The 11,675-nt window shown below is 43.9% G+C and overlaps 1 pseudogene across 1 annotated transcript; it reads left to right on the top strand.

Moving 5' to 3' along the window:
• The first annotated feature begins 5,314 nt into the window (after positions 1 to 5,314).
• LOC103262747 lies at positions 5,315 to 7,552 on the top strand (annotated as a pseudogene). Its single transcript, XR_002482070.1, has 5 exons — positions 5,315 to 5,318; positions 5,537 to 5,802; positions 6,253 to 6,534; positions 7,070 to 7,195; positions 7,500 to 7,552. The product of XR_002482070.1 is annotated as an HLA class II histocompatibility antigen, DP beta 1 chain-like (transcript).
• The last annotated feature ends 4,123 nt before the right edge of the window (positions 7,553 to 11,675 follow it).

Raw genomic sequence — 11,675 nt, 5'->3', positions numbered from 1 at the left:
TCTTTTCTTTTTTTTTTTTGAGTTGGAGTCTCACTCTGTCGCCCAGACTGGAGTGCAGTGGCCGCTCCCGGCCACCGCAGCCTCAACTGCTGGGCTCCGGCGATCCTTCCACAAAGTTTTAGTTTTCATTTAGAGGTTTTAATTAACTTGAATGAAGTTGATTTGTAGGAATTTTTCTATTCCTGATTACCTTGGTTAGTGAAATTTCTACATAATTTTTATTGTGTGGTGTGTGTATGATTTTATGACCTTAAGTTTTTTTGGTTTTTTATAGATTCAGGGGTACAGATGTGTGTTGGTTGCACGAACATACTGTTTAGTGATGAAGATTGGGTCTCAGGTGGCCCATTCCCCAGATAGTGAAATTGTGACCCATAGGTAGTTTCTAAGCCCTAAACCCGCAGCCCTGTCTTACTGGTGTCCCCGGTGTCTATTATTTCCATCTTTGTGACTGTTTAGCTTCCACATTTGAGTGAGAACACACAGTGTTTGGTTTTCGGTTTCTGAGTCAGTTCACTTAGGATGATGAACTGCAGCTCCAACCATGTTTCTGCAAAGGACATGATTTCATTTTTTTAATGGCTACATAGTATTCCATGGTGTATATATACCACATTTTCATTATTCACTGATCAGTTGAGAGGAGTTTAGGTTGTTTCCACATCTTTGCAATCATGAACCGCTCTGCAATGAACTTGTGGGTACAGGTGTCTTTTTTTTACATAACAACCTCTGTTTCTTTGAGTAGATACCTAGTAGTGGTATTGCTGAACCAAATGGTAGATCTATTTTTAGTTCTTTGAGTAACCTCCACACCACTTTCCATAGAGAGTATACTAATTTCTCCTCCCACCAACAGTGTATAAGTATTCCCTTTTCTCTGCATCTACACCAGCATCTATTGTTTTTCAGTTTTTTTATTAATAGCCATCCTGACTGGTGTAAGATGGCATCTCATTGTGGTTTTAATTTGCATTTCCCTGATATTGAGCATTTTTCATATGTTTGTTGGTCACTTGTATATATTCAAAAGATGTCTGTTCATGTCGTTTGCCCACTTTTTAATGGGGTTATTTGCTTTTGTTTTTTTTTTTTTGCTGATTTGTTTGAGTTATTTGTAGATTCTGGATATTTGTCTTCTGTTGGATGTCCAGTTTGTGAATATCTTCTCTCATTCTGTAGGTTGCCTATTTGCTCTGTTAATTATTTATTTTGCTATGCAGAAACTTTTATGTTTAATTAAGTCCCACTTGTTCTTGTTTTTGTTGCATTTGCTTTTGAGGTTTTAGTCATAAATTATTTGCCTAGGCCAATGTCCAGAATTGTTTTTTCATGTTTTCTTCTAGGATATTCATGGTTTCAGACCTGGCAGCTAAGTCTTTAATCCATTGTGAGTAAATTTTTTTATACCAAGAGAGACAGAGATCAAGTTTCATTTTTCTGCATGTAGCTCTCTAATTTTCCCAGGACCATTTGTTGAATAAGGTGTCCTTTCTCCAGTATATGTTTTTGTCTACTTTGCCAGATATCAGTTGGTTGTGGGTATTTGGGCTTATTTCTGGATTCTCTGTTCTGTTCCATTGGTCCATGCTCTTGTACCCATACCATGTTTCTTTGATTACTACAGCCTTGTAGTATAATTTGAAGTCAGGTAATGTGATGCCTCCAGATTTATTCTTTTTACTTAGGATTGCTTTGGCTATTCTCTCTCTTTTTGGGCTCCATATGAATTTTAGGATTTTTTTTTAGTTCTGTGAAAAATGACATTGGTAGTTTAGTAGGGATTGCATTGACTCTGTAGATTACTTTGGGTAACATGGTCATTTTAGCAATGTTGATTCTTCCAATCCATGAGCATGGAATGTTTCTCTATTTGTCTGTGTCCTCCATGATTTCTTTCATTGGAGTTTTGTACTTCTCCTTGTAAAGATCTTTCACCTCCTTGGTTTGAATTATTCCTGGATATTTTAGCTTTTGGTTTGCTACTGTGAATGAAATTTAGTTCTTGCTTTAATTCTCAGCTTGGTCCCTATTGGTGTCTAGCAGTGCTACTGATTTGTGTGTGTTGATTTTGTATCCTGAAACTTTAACTGAATTCATTCATCCAGGAGTCCAAGAGTCTTTAGGATTCTCTAGGTATAAGATCATATCATCAGCATACAGAGAGAGTTTGATTTCTTCTTTTCAATCTGGATACCCCTTACTTCTTTTTCTTGCCTAATTGTCATGGCTAATAATTCTTATTATCGAGATTTCTTTTATTTTCTTTCCTTTTCTAGTAGGAGTCTCATTCTGTCACCCTAGCTGGAGTGCAGTGGCACACTGACAGCCACCACAGTCTCAACCTACTGGACTCAAGCGATCCTACTGCCTCAGCTTTCCAAGTAGCTGGAATTACAGGCACGTGCCACCATACCAGGCTAATTTTTTATTTATTATAGAGACAAAGTGCCACAAAGTTGCCCAGGCTGGTCTTGAACTTCTGGTCTCAGGCAATCTCTCACCTCAGCTTCCCAAAGTGCTGGGATTACAGGCAAGAGCCACTGAATTCTACCCAGATTTCTTATTATTTGAGTCTTCATGATATGTAAGCTGTCTGAAATAATATTTGTCTCATCAAATTACTAGTCATTTTATTTCATTTTCATAGAAGAATACTCATTACAGCATTATATATGGTAACAATGCACATCCTTATTTTGATCTTGTTTTAAAGAAGGATATCTCTAATATCTTCTTATTACAGGTAAGTTCATTTTTTGTTTTTATATTTTCTTCACCATATTTCACAACTATTTTAGTCTTCTTTAAAAATTTTATTTAAAAAAGCCTTGGACCAGATGGTTTTCCAGCAGAATTCTACAAAACATACAAGGAGGAACTCATACCAATCCTATTGAAAGTATTCTAGGCAATTGAGAAAGATGGAACTCTCCCCAAATCATTTTATGAAGTTAACATCACATTGATACCCAAACCAGGTAAAGACCCAACAAAGAAAGAGAACTTCAGGCCAATATCTTTGATGAACATAGATGCTAAAATTCTCAACAAGATCCTAGCAAGTAGGACTCAACAGCACATCTCAAAAATCATCCATCACGACCAAGTAGGCTTCATGCCCAGGATGCAAGGCTGATTCAACATTCATAAGACCACAAACATAATTAAATACACCAACAAACGTAAAAAACAAAAAACCACATTATTATATCATGAGATGCAGAAAAAGCTTTTGATAAAATCCAGCACCCCTTCTTGATAAAAACCCTCTAACATCTAGGCATAGGTGGAACATAGCTCAAAATAGTAAAAGCCATCTGTGAGAAACCCACAGCCAGCATACTCATAAACAGACAAAAATTGGAAGCATTTCCCCTGAAAACTGGAACAAGACAAGGATGCCCACTCTCACCTCTCCTGTTTAACATAGTTTTGGAAGTCCTAGCCAGAGCAATCAGAGAAGAGAAAGCGATCAGGGGTATCCAAATAGAAAAGAGGAAGTCAAGTTATCTCTCTTTGCAGATGACATGATTGTATACCTTTAAAACCCAAGAGAATCAGCCAAAAACCTCCTTGCACTGATAAAGAATTTTAGCAAAGTCTCAGGGTATAAAATAAATGTACAAAAGACAATCGCATTTCTATACACCAATAATAAACAAACAGAAACTTAAGTAAAAAGCACGGTTCTAGCCAGGCTCGGTGGCTCCTGTGCCTTTGGGAGGCTGAGGTGAGTGGACTGCCTGAGCCTGCGGGTTCGAGACCTGCCTGGCCAGGCGAGACCTCATCTCTACAATAAAATCAAAAAATTAGTCGGGCATGGTAGCACGCACCTGTAGTTCCAGCTACTCGGAAGACTGAGGCGGAAGGATTGCCGGGGCCCAGTAGGTTGAGGCTGCTGTGGCTGGAAGCAGCCACTGCACTCCAGTCTGGGCGACAGAGTGAGACTCCAACTCAAAACAAAAAAAAAACACCAGCCAGGACAATATGGTGAGACTTCATCTCTACAAAAAATAAAAATAAATAAAAATTAGCCAGGAGTGGTGGTGCACACCTGTAATTCTAGCTTCTCGGGAGACTGAGGTGGGAGGATTGCTTGTGCCAAGGAGCCTTGGCCATGCCACTGCACTTCAGTCTGGGTGACAGAATGAGACCCTGACTTAAAAAAAAAACAAAAAGCACCTGCTGGAGGAAACGCTGGAGCCAAAGGGGAGTGTGGGTAGACTGGGCAGGGTGATTCCACAATTCCTTTCATACTTCTCCAACTTCATACCCATCCCCAACCTCAACAAGAAAGAAGAGAAAAGGCTCAAGGAACCGGGATTTGGCTTAAAAGGGTTGAGGGAAGAAAAGTCTGGTTGAGACAACCCTTCAGGGGCATCAGGCGATGCAGCACAAAGCACTCATGGAGGCAACACCCTTTGGACTCTGACTGAGTTTTAAAATAGGCCTTTCCCAACTGAGTTCCCCCGTCACCACACCTCCTACCCGGGCTTCAGGGCCACACTCCCAGTCCTCCTGTCACACCAGCTGGACACTTGCAGAAGCTCACTGTGCAAGTGATTCTCTGTGTACTTACTCTTCTGTCATTCCCACCTCCCAAGTAAAATCCCTAGAACCAAAACACACCCCATAAACTCTTTAGAGTTCCTTCTTATGTTCCAGGTATATCATTCATTCTACTTGTTGGTGAACTCATTCACCGATTTAAAAAAATTACTGAGTGCTCCGTTAGATGTTGGATATAATAAGAAGACAGTAGGTATTTATCTTGAGAAGTGAATTTGTTAGTTTACCTGAGCATGAAACAGATGTGCAAACAATCACACCACCTTAATATGCTCATTGTGCCCAAGAACAGAGCAGGCCTGAAGAGATTCAGACAGAAGCCAACAGAAATGTTCTAGGTTACTGCTGCTTGTGTGTAGATAGGCAGGCACTCCAGAGGAAGAACAGCATATGGGAAAGGCTGCCCCACACGGTTCTACAAAAATTACACCATCAAGGCCTCTGAGACACAGGAGTCTACCCCCATAGGTCTCTGATTGTGGTGGTAATTTTCATCAATTAAGGTACATCCCTCCCCACCCCTGCCTCCCCCCCACCTCCCCCCACCCCCCATCCCCACCCCTGCTGCTTCTCTCCTGGCCTGGTGGATTCTGCTCCAACCTGAAAGGCCAGATCAGAGGCCTTCCCTCCTACTCCACGTGGGAGAGGTGATGGCTTCCTCCCCATATCTGACCCTCTCTCTGTGATCCCTGAGTCACCCCTGAGCAGCCAGTCGCGTTATTTGCAGGAAACCCTGGCATTTATGGGTGAGAAAATCTAGGCCTAGCAAGGTTCCATGACCTGCCAAGGATGACATAACCCGGTATTAGGAAAACTTTTAAAATCTAACTCTGAGGGGGAATTTGAGGAGAATGGATCGTTAATATTGAGAGGGAGACAGACGGAGATGGGGAGGGGAAAGGACGCCCCGTCTCAAGGCCTCTCCCCCACCCCTTCGCCGCCTACCCACCCTCACTCTCCGCAGAGAATTGTCTGTACCACGGTCGAATGGATTGCTACGCTTTTAACCAGACGCAGCGCTACATAGAGAGGTACATCTCCATCCGGGAGGAGTACGTGCGCTTCGACAGCGACGTGGGGGAGTACCGCGCGCGGTGACCGAGCTGGGGCGGTCCACAGCCGAGGACTGGAACGGACGGAAGGGCCTCCCGGCGGAGAGGCGGGCCCTGGTGGACACGCTGTGCAGATACAGCTACAAGCGGGATGAGGCCGTCACCCTGCAGCGCCGAGGTGAGGGCTGCGGCGGCCCCAGAGAGCAGGCACAGCTGCCGACCTAAGGGGCAATCGTGAGGCGCGGGAGGAGGACTTTGGAGCTGGGGACCGATGGGTGAGCGAGGCCAGCCCGGGATGTGTCCGGGAGCAAGCGCCCGGACCTGAGCTGGGCTGGGCGTGGAGAGAGGGAAGGTGGTGTAGACAGACCTGGGGACAGGATCAGGCCTGGCTGTGGAGGGGACAGGATCAGGCCTGGCTGTGGACGGGGATGGAGGGAAGGAGGCGCCAGGACAATTCGCAGGGGGCTTGCTGTGGGGATGGACATAGAACCTCCAGGCAGAGCAGGACATGCAGAGAAGAAACTTGTGGGGGCGACGACGAGTTGCAAGGTGCCTGAAGGGTCCCACTGGACGGCCTGCTGGGCGGGTGGAGGGAAGGGCCTGATACCTGTTTCTTCCCCACTCCCAGTTCAGCCTAGAGTGAACATCTCCCCCGCCAAGAAGAAGCCCCTGCAGCACCACAACCTGCTTGTCTGCCACGTGACAGATTTCTATCCAGGCAGCATTCAAGTCCGATGGTTCCTCAATGGACAGGAAGAAATAGCCGGGGTTGTGTCCACCAGCCTGATCCGCAATGGAGACTGGGCCTTCCAGATCCTGGTGATGCTGGAAATGACCCCCCAGCAGAGAGACATCTACACCTGCCAAGTGGAGCACCCCAGCCTGGACAGTCCTCTCACCGTGGAGTGGAGTGAGTTACTCCCCGCTGACCCGTTACCCCCACCCCTGAAGGGAAAGGGGACTCGCTGGCTGTGGGGTCCACACTCATCTTCTCTTATGTGTCTACACCCTGAGGCCATGTCCACCGCCATCCTTCTTCTCGGTAAGCCCCTGAGTGTTGTTTTAAGCTGGGAACAGTGGAGACTTGTCTTTCCTCAGCATGAGGGATCCCGAGGATGCATATGGTTCTCCCTCCTTGTCAGAGAATCTGGGGAATCAGACACCTTCCTTGATTGCCCTCACACATGGGAATTTCTTTTCCTTCAGGCTTTTGACCTATTCTGAGTTATTTTAAGGGACAAATTCCAGAGTCTGTACCTTGCTGAGGTCACATCCTCCCTTCTAGAACTGAGTGGGTGGGTCTCTCTAAATTTCCTGCTTACCCAAAATGTATCCCCCTCACTGTCCTTGTGCCAATATTCTACATCAGACTCCAGGATCAAACAGGACTTGAGTGGGGGTGCAGCTGGTGGAGGTGACACTGACCCCGGGTTTCTTCTTCCCAGAAGTGCAGTCTGATTCTGCCCAGAGCAAGACGCTGACTGGAGCTGGGGGCTTCATACTGGGGCTCATCATCTTTGGCATGGGCATCTGCATGCACAGGAGGAGCAAGAAAGGTAAGGACACCTGCAAGAGGATCGAGATTTGCCTTCTTCTGGCTTGCTCACCCATTTTTTATTATAAGGGAATGAGACAAAAAAGTCATTCCAGAGAGTCTGGAGGACCGCTGGATAAAATAGTCATTGAGCCAAGATGGCCTGTAGGGAGAGAGGATCCCAGGATGGGGTCTTAATGCAATCAGATGCTTGAGGTCCAGTTACTCAGGCTTGGGCTTGTGCAGGGCATCCATTAGGACATGGGCAATGGAAGATAGAGTGGAAAAGTTACTAAAGTGGTTTTGGTAGCTGAATACTGTCTCTTTCCTCCTTTCATTTCAGTTCAACAAGAATCTCAATAAACAGGTAACATTCCTGCTTCAATTTCCTTGAGGGGGAGTATGGAAGGATATAAGTGCCTCTTTTGTGTTATGCTGAGGCACCTGCTGGGAAGAGAGTCAGGCCTCAACGTCTCTTTCCACCTCAGCCCTTGGGTGAATGGGGGTTGGGAAGAGCATTACTTGGTTCTATTGATGGAGGAAGCTGAGTAAACTCTGTTCTTTATCAGAATGAGAGCCACTCTCTCACCATAATATTTCTCTCTTGGGACTTAGAGCAAGGGGGGCAGTTACCTGCAATGATGTTTCCTTTTATGCCCACAGAGTTCCTGATCTGACTGGAGAGACTATGTGTGCCTTAAAGCAGTAGTTTTCTTCATTTCTTTAGTCACAGAAGCTGGTTCTGGGACAGACCTCCAGCTTCCCAAGTGGCTGTTGTTGCCTAGTGATTGCTCCAATGCCGGTTTCTATAGTTCTGCTTTTTGATTCAATGCACAGTTTCTCCTATGGGGCCTCCAACCAAGTTCCCTTCTTCTTAGCTCCATAAATAACCAAAACCCAACATTATTGTTTGTCTTCTTTTGAGAATATGCACCGTCATCTCTGCCTTTGCTTTTGTTGAGGGTATTAGTGAACAGTAGGAACTGATGAGAAAGTTCACTGTTGTTTACATGTAAGCAAGAAGAAAAACATGAAAATGGGGATATCCTAATATTGGATAAGGTGGTCAATTGGATGTGGCCCTCTTCTAAATTTACTGTATTTCTTTGGGCTGCCCCATAATCATGTCTGGTACCTTCATCCATTTAGGTCTGGGACCATTATTCACATAGCACTGATTCACTTTATAACTTAATGTTTTACAATCACTGCTGAGAATTTAAATGAAGATCAGAACTTAAAATGATGAATGTAATCTAATAAATATTAAATATTTTCTTTACATACCATCATAAATACTCCCTAACCAGTCATAGCTTGGCCTTTTGAATGCATCATGTAGAGGAGACTTATCCCCTAAGTCTGCACTCATCCACCCACCTAGACCTCCTGAGCTAATAATCCATACAGAGAGAAGTACGTCCCCATTGTTAGAAGACCAGAACCATACATGTAGCACTCTTTTTCAAATACGGATCTTTTTTTACAATCCAAAATTATTATGGGATTTGTATTTTATATTATGTTATCTTTAAGTCAAGACAGAAGACATATTTGGTCTAAGTTTTCCTTCTTGTATATGATATAGATTGTTATTTCCTGGTGCACATGAGCTCTCAGCAGCTCTGACACACCCAGTTAATGGCGTCCCTCTTCCTGGCTTCTTACAAACAGCTTTGGGCCTTGTGTGCCCCTGGACACCTATTCTTGGTCAGTTCTCAAGAGCTTCTGTGCTTCTTTAGCCTAGCTCCCCTCCCAAATAATGCCCCACAACTGGGCACCAGCTTCCCCAATTTCCAAAAGAGGTCAGCCCTGAAGACTCAGATTTGGGATATAGCTGCAGTAAATATAGCCGGGGTCTGCAGAAAGAATGAACTTACTAAGTGAGAAAGTCAGGGGAGAGAAACCACTGACCAAGACAGTCAACCATGTCTCACATAATCTGCTAAGAGCTTCAGTTAGTCTCTCAACCTAGGGCCCATTATTAGATTACATTAATCATTTTAAGTTCTGATCTTCATTTAATTTCTCAGCAGTAAGTGTAAAACACTAAGTTATACAGTGAATCAGGTGTTGGCTTCCTCAACCTAGGGAATAGTACACCTTTTCTATTTAAAAATGTGGAAACTGAGCTTTAGTGAGGTCGCATAGCTACAGTATAGCACAAGCACAAATATGTAACATTTAGATCTATTTCCAGAGATTATGCTCTTCCCATTACTCCACCTGAGATAACGTATAGAGAAGTTGTTCTTGCCCAGTTAAAACATTATTATCCCTAATCAGCACTGTTTTCTCTAAATCTATAAATGAACATGTTGCTGCCTTGTTTTGTTTAGTAATTTCTCAGCCATCACATAGTGAGGTGAGGATAGTGTAAAGTAGATAAATGAAGACTCTTTGTCTGTCTCATTTCCCCTTTTGACTTCAGAACAAACACATGAGAACTTATACAGCAAAAAATTAATATGATTGTAATCCAGTCATTAAGATGGAAAGAGGTCATGAAAATTCTGGAAGGTCTTCAAACTAGATCCCTATCAAATCTCCAGACACAGAGCACATCCATCTACCCTCAGAGTCTCTTAGCACTGAATATTGCAAACCATATCCAATCAGAGTCACCCCCTACCATCTTTGCCCCTGTACCCATGCTATAGACCAGGGCAGTACTCAGGGCAAAGTGAACATTCTCTGGACCTAATTCCTGGCAGGATCAAAAACTGCAGACTCTGCACTCACATTACAGGTCCAAGAGTATGAGACCAGTCTAGGCAACATTGCTAGACCTTGTCTCTACAAAAAAAAATCAAAAAATTAGTCGGGCATGGTGCCATGCACTTGTAGTCTCAGCTACTCAGGAGACTGAGGTGAGTGAATTGCCTGAGTCCGCAGGTTCAAGACCTGCCTGGGCAACTTGGCAAGACCTCATCTCTACAATAAATAAAAAAAACTAGCCGGGTGTGGTCATGCGTGCCTTTGGTTCCAGCTACTTGGAAGGCTGAGGCGAAAGGATCGCTGGAGGCCAGGAGGTCAAGGCTGCAGTGGCCAGGAGCAGCCACTGCACTCCAGTCTGGGTGACAGAGTGAGACTCCAACTCAAAAAAAAAAAAAAGAAATCAGGACTTGGGGCTCCTTTGGGGTGTAAAGTGAGCAGAGTGGAGGGTGGAGGAGGGAGGAGTGGAGGTGAGGTGGAGAGGCCAGTGAGTTCAGAGGAATAAGGTGAGTATTCTTCAGCGTGTAAGAAAAGTTGGTGGAAAGGGAGCAGGAGGGCCCAGAGCTCTCTGCACATTTTAGACACCAAGGAACTCCTTGCTGTGTGAAATGTGAAGCCAGGGAATTTGGATCAAAGAGGCTCAACACATTCCTCCATTTCTTTTTGCGCCTCCAACTCCTCAGGTTTTCTTCAATGTCCAACACAGAAAAAGAAAAGAGCAAAAGGGGAGGGTCTGGCTTAAGGCGGCCCAGGCAGAGTTGAAATTGTTGAGGAAACACAAAACTCTGGCTAAAGAAAACATCCAGTTCTTAGGTGCAACAGATCTGTAGCTCTAACCTTATCTGGAAAAATACGTTGTCAGGACATTCATCATGCAGGTATTCAGCAGCCTGAGGAGTTAAGCTTTTGTTTAACCCTTTCCTTTTATCTCTCCTTCCCAAGAGAAAAGGAGGTGAAAATAAATCAACTGTCAGCATTATGTTAATAAAAGCTCCTTTCCAAAGTTAAGGCCTCGCCCCAGTGCAACTTCTGTTGAGCCATCCCAAACAAACTAGTAACTTTGTTCTTTGCCTTTCTCTCTGTTCCAGGTACTCTAATTCATCATAGCTTAATGAGAAGGGCTCTAACCACCACTGAGCAGCCCCAGCTACTATGCTCTAGGTTTAATTTACATCGTCTTGTTTCATTTTAAAAATTCCTTCAAGGGAATTTTTTAAAGTTCCTTTTTATAAGTGAACAAGGTAATACTCTGAGAGGTTGCTTTATTTGCCTAAAGTCACACAGCCAGTTGATCAGTGGACATCCTTCCTGTGCTGCCCTGCACTGTCTTCTTTATGCGCTGTGGTACTTACATGTTCTTTTTTTTTTAAATCAATATTTTTTATTTTGATATTGTGGAGTACGGTTTAGGGTTAGGTATACAAATATGCTTCATTCAGGCACTCTCGTTGATAAGGGGTGTCTCCCCGTTCCCAGACAGATATTGACTACCATTAATCCCACCTCCCTTCCCCTCCCCGCCCATAGTTTCCCACCACTGTCAGTCTTTTTTTTTATATAGTATTACGGTGGATGTTCAAGGTCCACTATATGAGTGAGAACATGTGATACTCAGATCTTTGTTTCTGTGAGAGATCACTCAGTATTATTGACTCCTAGTTCCATCCAGGTTGCTGCGAAATTCATGATTTTGTTCTTTTTTATGGCTGCATAGTATTCCATCGTATATATGTACCACATTTTTTTAATCCAGTCCTCTTTTGATGGACAGCATGGTTGGTTCCAGGTTCTTGCTATTGTGA

The sequence above is a fragment of the Carlito syrichta genome, unplaced genomic scaffold (assembly GCF_000164805.1).
Source record: "Carlito syrichta isolate Samal-C Ts95f unplaced genomic scaffold, Tarsius_syrichta-2.0.1 Scaffold92604, whole genome shotgun sequence".
Classification (NCBI taxonomy): domain Eukaryota; kingdom Metazoa; phylum Chordata; class Mammalia; order Primates; family Tarsiidae; genus Carlito; species Carlito syrichta.
Note: the sequence above shows the minus strand (reverse complement) of the source record. Positions and strands in the feature narration are given on the sequence as shown.